This window comes from Dioscorea cayenensis, chromosome 16 (assembly GCF_009730915.1).
Source record: "Dioscorea cayenensis subsp. rotundata cultivar TDr96_F1 chromosome 16, TDr96_F1_v2_PseudoChromosome.rev07_lg8_w22 25.fasta, whole genome shotgun sequence".
Taxonomy (NCBI): Eukaryota; Viridiplantae; Streptophyta; class Magnoliopsida; order Dioscoreales; family Dioscoreaceae; genus Dioscorea; species Dioscorea cayenensis.
This window is the reverse complement of record NC_052486.1, coordinates 6200567-6213791: the sequence shown is the minus strand read 5'-3', so window position 1 is coordinate 6213791 and position 13225 is coordinate 6200567. Positions and strand designations below refer to the sequence as shown.

General features: G+C 36.1%; 1 long non-coding RNA gene across 1 annotated transcript; it reads right to left on the bottom strand.

Annotated features, from left to right (window-relative positions):
* Window positions 1-468: 468 nt before the first annotated feature.
* Window positions 469-731, bottom strand: LOC120278926. The gene is made up of 3 exons (XR_005541794.1): window positions 702-731; window positions 564-636; window positions 469-489 (listed from the first exon to the last, which is right to left on the bottom strand). It is a non-coding gene; the product is annotated as an uncharacterized LOC120278926 (long non-coding RNA).
* Between the last annotated feature and the right edge of the window lie 12494 nt (window positions 732-13225).

Below are 13225 nucleotides of genomic sequence, written 5' to 3'. Positions count from 1 at the left end.
TTTACGATAACTCTTATCTTTAATGAAAATTTGGGTAGCTTTGAACATTTCTTCTTTAGTGAAAATGCCACTCATTTGATTGAACACCTTCATGCAATCTTCTATTGTGTGTTTTTCCACTACTTGAGTGCCCTTGAGAACTTCGAGATATTCTTTGTTCTCGCGCTCTCGAAATGCAATGTATTTATCCATATTAAATAATGAATCTTGCGGGTTTTTTCCTTTTCTCTCCCTTTTTCTTCTGTGTCCATCTGGATCTCTTAGTTCCCGAAGAATTTCATTGCTTGAACTTTGAGTTTTGAGGATTCCGTGGTTGAGAACTAGGCGGTTCCACTTGCATGATATCATCATCCTTAGTCTCGTGTGTAGGTGATTGTTGCCTTGAATCATTTGGAGTAAAAACACTTGGACTTGCGGTGTGCACTGGTGATTGGGAGATATCTTCATAATCTTCTATACCACGAGACCGTTTGCCTTCAGCATATCTCCCTACATTTTAAATATATAATATGTTAGTGAAATACAAGTTTATAAATATAAAATATTAGAAAATATATGCTTACCCTCATAAACCTCCTGCAATGCCATAAAATATGGAAACGGTCTAGTATGCCACTTCCTTGCATCTCTATTCCTCTATTTGATTTTGTTCAAATTAGATGGTTGTAATTAATGAAACCAGTCATTATGTATGTACATACCTCTAGTAGTGGTGCCCAAACATCATCAGGAGCCAATACAATATGCCTTTCATAATCCCATCCAAAGCCACTTAATTCAGAAAACCCTTTTAGAAGCTTGTAGGTTTTTTTTCAACTCTTGCTCTTATGCTTTGACTTGGCTTGTGGTGATGCATGGATTGGAAAATTTGGTTATCATGTCGCGTACCATCTTGTTCCATGCTTCTTTGGTCCAACCATTTTGTGAATGGTACGCAGGAGTATTATACTCACCTAATACCTTTACTAGGTGAGCCTTGTGAATTTCATTCCACTTTGCCCTTGTTTCATGTCTTCCTTCACTTGCCACACCTTCACTTGCCATAACTGATCAAGTACTGTAAAATATAATGGTTAGTACTCAGATTTTTTTGTAGAAACCATCACATATATCTCTGAGTTTGTATTACATTTTGGGAAGAATTTGAGTGGTTTCATATTAAAAAGCTTATAAGAAAATCATAGGAAGATATTCCTCAGGGACTACTAGAAGAAGCAATGATATATATATAAGGGAAACTTCTTTTCTCAAGTCGTTCACATAGCTAATCAATCAAAATATTTTTTCCCCAAAATTTCTGGGTTATCCAAACAGGGCCTTAGAGTATTAAAAAATAAGAAAAAAAATATTTTGAGCAGATTAAAGGTAGATATTTTCAAGAACATATATATATTAATTATAATTTTATACAATAATAAAATTACAATTAATATTTAAAATTTGATATGCTAAATCAGTCAAAGGAAAATGCCTTTCCAAAGAACAAAAAATGAGCTGCAAGTAGGGATGCAAGTGGGGTGGGGAATTGGATCTCCGTCCTCATTCCCGCTTCCCATAGGGCAGGGATTCCCTGCCTCCAAATTCCACGCGGGAAAAATTCGCCCCATTCACTCCCCCGCGGGATCCCCACGAGGTCGGGGAATCCCGCCCTCGTCATTTTTTGGGGAATCCCCATTCTTCGAGGGGAACGGAGATTCCCTACCCTATTTGCATCCCTAGCTGCAAGAAGACAAAATAAAAATGCCATATTCATATATACCAAATAGTATGATACATGGCAATGGAGTCCTATACAAAATTATAATTATTAAAAAGTTTTCATTGGAAAGCAGTGATGTTATTAACTCTCATGTCAAACATTGAGAGTGCGACTCTCTCAAAGTATGGTTCAGAATTTATAATGTGTATGAGATGGTTTACCATATAACTTATGTAGAAATATCTAATTAAAACTTATACAAAACTATAGGGTTATTTGAGATTATTACCAAATATAATGTTTGCTTTGTTATCATTTCAAAAACTTAAAAAAAAACTTTTGTTCGAATGTACAGAATAATCATTATAATTTTTTTAATAAGTGAACTCATATTAAAATTACAAAATTGGATTTCTAATATTTTTCAATGATATTAACACATAAAGTCAGCACAGTTATAAAAATCAATATAAAAAGCTTTAATTAGTTGTAATTGTGTAAATTTGTCATCACAATTATTAGCATATAAGTGAGAAGTTGAGATATCAAAATATTAAAATTATTTTTTATATTTTAACAAAATATCATGCAATTGATTGATTAAAGTACCTTTCATTCTATTCAAAAATAATTCAAGAAAATGACATCCTTATTTTACATTTGATGGGTTATCTACAACCACTAAAACTAATACAGTTTAATTATATTGAATATGAATATGATGTTTTCATATATATATATATATATATATATATATAATTAAAAAAAATAAAAAAAAAATAAAAAAAAATCAAACAACTACAACTCACCAACCCTATCCCACTTTCACCACCACCAGCTTTCCAAAACCCAACTCTTTCTCACTTTCCCCATTTCCCAAAACCCAAAATCTCACCACCACCACCACCACCTGTGGAGGAAGAACAACAACAATGTATTGATTATCAAATGTCATATAGATTACAAGTATGTGGGTATATTTGTAATATCACTAACATGTGTAGAAGTAATAACCCTAACTAATAACCCTAATATGTCCCCTTAAGATGGTGTACTTTTTGTAACACCAATCTTGAGACAACATGTAGTTAGTTTAGGCCACGGAAGAGGGTTGGTGAAAGATTCTGCAAATTGATCAGTAAAAGAGACATGAACAAGATCACAAACAAAGTAGTAATCAACAACCAAATGTTTCATCCAAGTGTGGAAGATGGGATTAGCACATAAATAAGTAGCCCCAAGATTATTTGAGTAGATAGTAGGCACATGCAACACAGGAATCTGAAGCTCAGTAAGTAAAGATCAAATCCATTGTAACTCACCAGCAGCAGTAGTAACAATAGCACAATACTCAGCCTCAATGGAAGGTGGGCAACTGGGTGCTGTTTGGTGGAATGCCAGGAAACGGGATTAACACCAAGAAACATAGCATAAGCTCCAGCAGAGGTACGGTTGTTAGGATCACCAGCCCAATTAGCATCCAAGTAACTATGGAGTGTAAGAGATGTATCAGATAACAAGTGAATCCCAATATTGTGAGTGTCATTAAGATATCAAAGAAGACGCTTAATAGAACCCCAATGAGTTTCAGTGGGGGCATGCATGAACTGAGAGAGTTTATTCATAGCATAGGAAATATCTCGGTGAGTCATGCGAAGATATTGAAGACCAGCAATGACCTGTTGAAATTGAGTGGGATCAGTTGCTGGAGATCCATCATATATGGATAATGAGGCACCAACAACAAGAGGTATAGAAACTGGTTTGGAATCAAGCATGTTATGGCGCATAAGGAGATCAACAAGGTACTTGTCCTGATTAAGAAGTAAACCAGTAGAAGTGGGTAGAACTTCAATACCACAGAAGTAGCTAAGAGTACCAAGATCTTTGATACAATACTTGGCATTCAACTCGTGGATGATGTGGTCGACCAAGAATAAATCACTACATGTAATAATAAGATCATCCACATAGACCATAAAGTGGAAAATGTTATGATTCTGGATGAGAATGAATAGTAATGTATCAGTCCGAGAGGCAACAAAACCAAGGGTGTGAAGAAAACCCATCAGTTCATTATACCAGGCACGAGGAGCCTATTTAATGCCATAGAGGGCTTTATGTAAGTGACAAACATGATAAGGGAATTGGAGATCAATCATACCCTGTGGTTGTACAATAAACACCTCTTCAGTAAGATGCCCATTAAGAAAGGCATTATTGATATTATGTTGTTTAAGAGGCCATTGATAGTATAGGGCTATGGAGAGGATTGTATGGAGGTAACATGATTGACATCGGGACTGAAGGTCTCATGAAAGTCGATGCCAAGACGTTGATGAAACCCTTTTGCAACTAGTCAGGTCTTGTATTTATCAATGGAGCCATCGGGATTATGTTTAATGCGGAAGACCCACTTGCTGCCAACAAGATTTTGATTTGGACCTGGAGAAACAAGATCCAAGTGTGATTCCAAAGAAGAGTGTGATACTCAACATGCATGGCCTGTGCCCATAGTGGATTCTGCATTGCTTGGGAGACAGTGAAAGCTCAATGTCACCAAAAACTACAATAGAAAGACCATATTTGGGATTAGGCTTTCACGATGAAATTCTTGAGTCTAGTGATCATAGGATGAGAATTCCTACGAGAAGAAGCTTTGGGCTCCAAGTTAGAGGTGCCAAGAATAGAAGAAACCAGAGGAGCGGTGATGGTGTCTGGGGAAGCATCAGATAAGGCACACTCAGCATCTAAGACCTATGCTACTTATGATGACAGAAGAATGAAGTGTCAAAGCACTTGGTGCCAAACAATTAGATGAAGGCAATTATGGTACAAGAAGCCATGATGTGGCATTTAGTAGTGAGTTTGGGGTGGAGCAGGATGAGGATTTGTAACATGGATATGGGAACTCATGTTCAACAAACTGAACATGTCCAGAAACAAAAACATGATGATCAGAAAGATCAAGGCAAAGAAAGGCACTTTGAGTGAGAGAATAGCCAAGAAAGAGACATAGATGAGACCGAGGAGATAGTTTGTGAGAATTGTAAGGACGTAACCACAAAAAACAAATACAACCAAAGACTCAAAATTTGGTGGATAACACCTTTTTGTTGAAGAGATTTTGGAAGAGAGACAAAAATGCTAGGTTCTCCTTGGGCATTCGATTAATGAGATACACAGCTATGGCAAATGCATAGGACTAAAATTTTGTTGGGAGAGAGGCACGATGTAATAGTGAAAGGCCAGTTTCAATAATGTGGCGGTGGCGACGTTTAGAGTAACTATTGTGTTCAGGTGTATGTGGTGGAGTGGTGAGATGAGTGATGCCATTAGTGGAAAGGAGTGAATGAAGAACACAATATTCTCCTTCATTGTCTGTAAACAAGGTTTTGATGGTGGTAGACAAATAATTTCAACAAGAGCTTTAAAGGTAATAAAAATAGAGTAAACTTTTGATTTGTTTTAAAGGGGATAAAACCAAATATATTTGGTAAAGTGGTTCACAAAAATAACATAGTATTTATAGCCATCAACAAAAAAAACAGGTGAAGTCCTAACATCGGAATAAATAACATCAAGAGGAGCAACAGAGGTAATAAAAGAGAAAACAAATGGAAACTCGTGACTTTTATTAATGTTGTAAGAAGAACAAGAAAAGTTTTGAAAAGCAGATTAAGGAAAAGAAACATTAAACGAAAGACAACATTTCTTAAGAACTTTAACGGAAGGATGCCCAAACGACTGTGCCATTGCAAAAGGGAAAATGACGACATGATAGATAACAAAATTGAACACTGATTGTTGGATGAGTGAGAAGATGATTTGGGCTAGAGATAAATGCCATTATGGCACTAACCCATGACCATAATTATCCCCGTGCGACGGTCCTGCACCTAAAACGATCATAAAAAAAAACAATAGTCACATCATTAGTAGCATACAAGGCAGACACCGAGAGTAGATTCATATACATAGCTAGAACATGTAAAACTTTATCAAAAATAAGTGTTGAAGATGAGATGGGTAAATATATAGTGTCAGAGTGAGCAATGGAAAAACATGTACCTTCCCAAGAATTATGTTGTTAGGACCAGAATATGGATAATATATAGAGAGACTGTGTGTGCTCAAGTCATTGGTGATATGATATGAAGCACCATAGTCAAGTAACCAGTCTAATGAAGCAACTGGCGAATAATAATTAGCCATGTTAGCTTGTGGCTGAGACAGCATTGGCGGGTGACCTAGAGCAAGAGGTAGAGAAGCCCAGACTGACTGTTGTATAAATGAACATTGGCGAGTAGAGTAACCAACAATGCCACATATCTAACACTTACTAAGACATCTCCATGGTGTTGACCCAGATGATGCAATAAGTGGACGAGCCCCCACTATACTAGTGAGTGAAATGATGAAGTCACACCCGGTGACGATAACCTATGGAATTGAGGTCAAGGAGTTTGAGTGGGCCAATGGTTGAATCAAGAGCGCGAAGGTTTGGGTTGTGATGACCTGGTGGAAGTAGTGGAAGCTATGGCAGGAGCAACCTGTTGAGGATTCAAAAGTCTAACTATGGTAGGAGAAACTGATTGAGGAGTTAAAAGTCGTAATTGAGCTTCATAGTTGAGCAGGATTTAAACAGTCCCTCAAACTCAAGAGGTGAATCGCGAACTTGAAAAGCATGAGATAGATTAGAATATGCTGCATCAAGCCCATTTAGAATAAGGATCAATAAATCATCAAATTCAATGGTTTGTTTATAAGGGCAAGTGAGTTAATACAGGTTTTGATGTCCTACATATAGGTAGTGATCATCTGAGTGCCTTACAAGAGGTTAGCAATATGATTGTGAAGTTCCATGATACGACCATGAGACGGGGAGGAATAGGTTTTTTCCAAGCATCACATGCAGAGAAAGAAGATGTAATAAATGGTACTAAGGTGGGAGAGACTGATCCAATGATGGTATTCAGAAGCAATTGATCTTGACGGACCCAAAGTACAAAGGCTGGATTAGGTACTGACTGACGCGTTATGGGTATCTAAATTATGCAAATATATAAGCATGCAAGTATGCACTTAATACTACAATTGGTCCATTATACAACAAGTGTACGGGTCATCCAGTAATACCTCATGGATGAACACGAGGGTCATATTTCCGCTGGAATGGCGAGATGCTTCTATTACTTCCTTTTTACTTAATCAATAGCCTAATCATTTACCCTCTTTATTTAGTTCTTCTTATAGAATACTATTAAACAATACAATTAAAGACGATGTTAAGCACACTTCAAAGGAGTTGGGAGTATACACTATAATCATCTTGATTATTAATTATGATAGGGATTAAGTGCCAATCGTGTTCTAGGTTTGAACCGGGGGAATTTAAAGGCCTACTAGCACTAATAAGCCATGACAACTAGGTCTAAACCACTAGAAACTTAAGATGGAATCTCTTCTACCCCAGCGTCCTAGGTTTGTCTTAAGTGTGGGAATCCCACCAGAAGAGACCAATCAAACCCTAAGCCTAAGGGGCAATCAATCCCTAATCCGAAAACATAGCTATGCCTAACCTCTTAGAACATGCATAGATCTATTATGGCATGGGTGTCATCAATATGAGGGTATATCCTCCTCATCCACATCAACATGTAATAATCAATTAAGAGCATGCAATGATTATGAAAACTAGAACAATTTATATTAATGAATCAAGTTTTATAAATAATAACCGAGAGACCTAAACATATAATTCTCCTCGAATTAGGTTCTTATGGATCATACAAAATAAAGCATCAAAGCACAAGAGAACCACAAGACCAAATAAAGAATAAATAAGCGATTAATGTATTCCTAGACTAGCTCCCCTGATAGTTCTCCGAAGATAGGGAGTAGAGGATCCCAAGATAGTTTGGTGACGTATGTCACTCACGCCCCTTTGATGATGATCTTTGAAGATGCCTATCACACGTGATCTTCTCCAATGATGCTTGTTGACGTAGTCTTGAGAAATCCGCCGGAATCCATTGGAATATGAAAGAAACACCGTCTCCCACCACTCAGATCTCTAGAAATCCGGCCTTCCTAGGTTCTTAGGCAAAAGAGTCTCTCCGAATTTAGAGAATACTGGGGTATTTATAATAATCGGCTCCACCATGGGCTCACCACCGGTGTTGTGATGCCCGTTGTGAGTAAATTGTTGTTTTAGCTCTAAGTCGCATCATGGCAAGGTCTTTGGGTGTTATGCATCTTGACAACAGCCGTTATAGACTTCACAATGGCCGTTGTGAGGCCGTTATGGCTTCTATGTTGCTACCAATAAGCTCATGTTACCACGACTTGATCACGGTAGTAGTGAGTGTAGACAACAGGCATTGTGTGTTACCATAATGGTCGTTGTGAGTCGTGGTGCAACTTTCACCCAATAACTTGTGACATTTTGCTTCAAAATGTCCTCGAATTCATTTTTTTCTTCCTAAAATAGAATAAAAGGTCGTTGTGAACAAAAGAATAAAATTTTATCCTAATGAGATACTAAACAAGCACAATTTCATGCTAAATGCAGTGTAAATGATATAGAAAATATGATCAGTTTAGCACTTATTAGTACAGGTGGAGTTGAATCAAAACCTGCAATAGTAGTAGCTGGACAAAGATGTGTGCCATCAATAAATCCTAACAGATCATGCCCAATTAACTAAGAGTTAAATTGGGCACGCCATGCAATATAATTTGTAGAAGTAAGTTTGAGAGGGGCCTGAGCACTGACATTAATGGCAATGAGTGAAAGTTGTTGATCCTATGAAGTGGAGAAGATTTGAGAAATTGAAGAGACAGTAGTAAAAACACTGTGTTTTTGAAGATCAGACATGATGATAGCACAATTTCTAGTAAAATACACTGATAGTCTATCACTGTTCACTTATCACCCATCCACCATTTTCTTTTGTCTCGGTAACATCAAGCCTTTGAAATTCAAATGTCCATATCTTTGGTGCCATAATATGGGCACATTTTGAATCTCCACAACCACATAATGTTTCCTATATTTGAGATATCCATAGGAAACATGTTATTTTTAGTTCTTTGAATGTTAACAACTTACATTCTTGTTCCCTTGTCTTTGATGATGCATGCATCATCTTCAAACATTATTGAATAACCCTTAGTTGGCAACTTCCCACACTGAGAAGATTGTGTACTAACCCAGGGACAAATTATACATCATCTAGTAACTTCACCTTCCCATTCTGTGTATTCAAAGCCACAATTTCAACACTTTCCACCTTTATTGCTTTGTTATCGCCCAAGCAAACATTTATCTTTAGAGATTCATCTAAATGAATGAATAGCTACTGCTCTTAAAACATGTGGTATGAAAATCCACTGTCTATTAGCTACACTGAGCTTGCACTAGAGACTCCATCACTTCAAGCCACAAAGAGATTACTAATCTTTTTCTCTTCTACAACAAGTTTAAATCCTCTGTCTCCTTGCATATTCTTGGCCCAACAGTTAGCTTTAACTTGGCCAAATTTTATATAGTTAAAGCATTGTATACTCCTCTTGTGATCCTTTTGATCACTAGGTGACTATTTATAATCACTTCTTCTCCCTCGACCTATGCTGAAACCACTACAATAACTTGTAGTGACCTCTGCCATGGCCTATGAACCTTCCTTTATCAACATCCTTCACACAAGAAGCTTCACCTTCCATATGAAAAACTTTTGCACCGTTCTTTTCAACTATCCGATAATTTTGTGGGCTTGTAAAGATTTTCTAATTTCATCCAAGAAAAGTTTGTCAATGTCTTTAGATTCCTCGATTACAATTTCAATATAATCAAACTTTTGTGCAAGCTCCACAGAACCTCCGCAACTACTTCAGCCTTTGAAATATTATATCCCAATCCCTTGATTTAATTATCAATGGTAACTACCCTTGAGATGTAGCCCTATATACTCTCATTGTCTTGCATCTAAAGAGTCTTAAAGCTTTGTTGGAGTGTTTGACGCTTCATTGATGCCGCCCATGAAAACCTATGGTACTCGACTTTTATCAGTTTCCATGCTTTCTTAGTGGTAGTAACTTCTAAAATCTAGTCGAGGATTGGCACGTCTACAACCTATTATATATAAAATAATGCATTGCCATCCTTCTTATTCTTTCATTGCTGGACTTCATCTTTAGTGTCCATCATTTCTTTCTCAACCAAATTTCATGGGCCATGTGACCTAAACAATGTCTTCATCTGCAAGCTCCACCGTCCATACCCTTTTCCTTAGTACATAGGAACACAAGGTTGGGAAAGACTCATTGGATTGTTGTTTGCTGCCATGGGGAAAAGGAAAGCTCTGATACCATTGTTGATGTAGAGTTTGGAAGAAAAGCACATCCTTCATGCTTCTTAATATAGCATATATAATAAGGTTTAATTTTCCTACCTGCTCAAACACAACTTCTAAAAATAAAAAAGGAGGTTCAATAATATTATGATCATTTATGAGCGTGTGGTACCGAAATCATAGCTAATTAGTATAGGAGCCTAGGATCTATTTATTTTAATTATGAGGTGCTTGTCCTCTAAAAAGAAGTGCAATTTGACCCCTTTAGGTAACTGAGAAATGACCAGAGTTGGCCTAGCCTCCCTACTTTCCTTGTTGTCCATGGCTTTCTTATACTAGACTATATATTACATAATAACTTAATAAGAGATATAATATACTATAATATTATTTTTATTTCTAAATATATAAAGATGATAAATAATAGTATTAAAATTTAACCACCAGAACTCATAACTAGCAAGACTTTTCTGAGGAAAGAAAACTACAATAATATCTTTCAAGAGGTAAATCCTATTATTTTGTAGAAAATAAACTAAACTATTTTGCTAGAAGATAAATTAAACTATCTTGCAGAAAATAAAGTATACTATCATGGAAAAAGTAAACTATATTATTTCTATGAAAGCAAACTATACCATTTTGCAGAGAATAAACTATACTACTTTGCAGAGAATAATATGTTGAAATATTAAAGAAATTCGTTACTCAGTACTCAGGAGATATATTTGGTTGCCATAATCACCATTCCTTCTTTATCATATCACTCCATACTTACTAAGCCTTGTTTTATGTATACTTACCAGAGTTCTTAAAGGAAATAGGGGTTGTACTACAACTGGTTGATAGGAGTATTATATACTACTATATGTAAACCCACACATCATACCTATGCTACTTTTTCCCCTATGGCCTCTATGCCTTCATGGGTACTTATTCGTCGGTCATTTATTGTAGTTTCACATAATAATAAATATAATACTATCTTATCTTCTGGCTTCATACTATCTTTACCTTACTAACTTTGGAGATCTCTACTGTTCTTGAGACAACTTCTAGCTTGTATAAACATCCCAGGTTGCTTACCGCCAACCTTTGTGATTATGGAACCTTATACCTCCCTTTCCCTTTCAAGAAAGGAACTACTCATTCATGCTTCCAATAAATTTTTTTTTTCCTAATATCTAAACTATAGTACTACTTAGAGAGATAGCTTCATTGAAATACAAGGATTTTATTGCACACAAACTTCTCAAGTTATCACAAAACTTGATCAATAACTAAGACTAAGGAGAAGACTAAGGAGAAGCTCTCCTTATATAGACTTAAAGACCTTTTACAAAGACACCAAATACCCTTTCTTTATTTATTTTTTAAGGGAAACTTTTGGAAAATAGAAAAGTTTCAGAGTAGTGGGCGTACTAGCGCACCACTTTGAACTTGACCCCTTTCATCTTTTTTCCACACTCGTACATATAAGAGATAAGAGAGAATCTTGCATAGTTTTTCCCAATGGTTTCCCAATGGGTAGTACTAAAGTCAAGAATCTTTTTGTACAAACTAAGGTAGACTAGGTTATACTTTATGCTTTCATTCAATTATCAAGATTTTTCAGGGTAATATCATCAAATACATTGAGATTCACGTATTTTGGATCAACCTCTTCTTCCACTTCAACTCTATTAAATGGGGCTCAATGAAGAATGCACCTTGTATAGGACTTCTGTATTGCTTGATATCATAGGTAGCAAAGATTTTTAAATTGGGTTCTTTTGCTAAGAGTCAGCAAGATTTGAATTTGGTTGGTGCAATGGCAAGTGTACAAGCCCTCCATCTTTGTAGTCTTTCTTCTACCTTCATTGGGATGTGAGAATTTTATATTCTATCTGTATCCCATTGTTCAAATCTAGGTAGACCATACCTTACTAAATTAATTCTGATATAGTGTTGAGAAGAGCAAGGATATCCATGGTAAGTAAGAGGTACTGGCAGTAATTCTAAGACAACAAAGTATCTATCTCTTGTATAAAGAACATTATAAACAAGTGTCTTCAGCCTCCAAGGGACACATATATCTTTTATCTGTTCTACTTTAGTGATTGCTAGCTTGATCAACAAGCCATTTTCATAAAGACTACTAGGAGATATCTCTAGGCCACCTATTTTAAAACTCCTTACCAATCTAGAGAGATTGATTGTAGCTTGAATTATAGAGAACCCTTCAAGACATATGCAGGCTGGACTCGGTGTGGTTCTCCTTGGAATTAGGTTATGCAAAAGCTAAGACCTGGTTTTTGGAGAAGCCTAGATGATACAATTTCTTGAATAGCTTCAATAAGGTTAACAAGTTGAGATTGTTGATCAGAGTAGACCATTCTCATAATAGTTGTTTTTACTTGGTCTAATGTTGGGAGAAATCTTTCAAAGCTTTCTTCTTTTTCTTTCATCTCTATTCTCCATTGTTTCTTCATCAATTCATTTTCTTCTGCTAGTTTTCATCTTCTTTTTTGAATTATCTTTATTTTTTGTTCAAGATCAACAACCATTCCCAAAAGAATTTTATTGCTATGGTAGAGTTCCAGGAAGGTTTCAATAGTTTGAGGTTTCAAAACTGGGTTATAAATAAGAGCTTTTATGTTTTTAAAGTGGAGATAATCACCAAATTTGGTTAGTATTGAGGGAAAAGTGGATTTTCTGTCATTGCTCCATATGTTATCAAAGAAGTTTCTCTTAGAGTTATCTAAATTGAGCTCAGGGGGAAGATTGAACGAAAAAGGGAAACCAACAAGGATCATAGGCAAACATGTTGTATTGTGGTTTTGGAAAGCCATCTGAAAAAGAAGGAAAACAGTTTTATTAGTACGTAATTTATTAGTACAACCTATTCTATTTGGACAAGATTACTCAGTTGTCACAGTAACAAGTAACTCAGAGAAACTTGTTGGTTTTGCAATTCCCATTACTGTTAACGCATATGAACCAAGTAATGGTTTTAAGGGTATAAGCTTCTTTTTACTTCCACATTAATGTTGATATAGAGGTACTTACTGGCTTTGTAAACCCCCTCAGACATTACGCATATGGCCAAGTAAAAGGCTTCTACTTTCTTTAGTTTGCAGCAATACTTATAATGTTACTTACAAAATAAATATGTTAGCAAAATTATTCC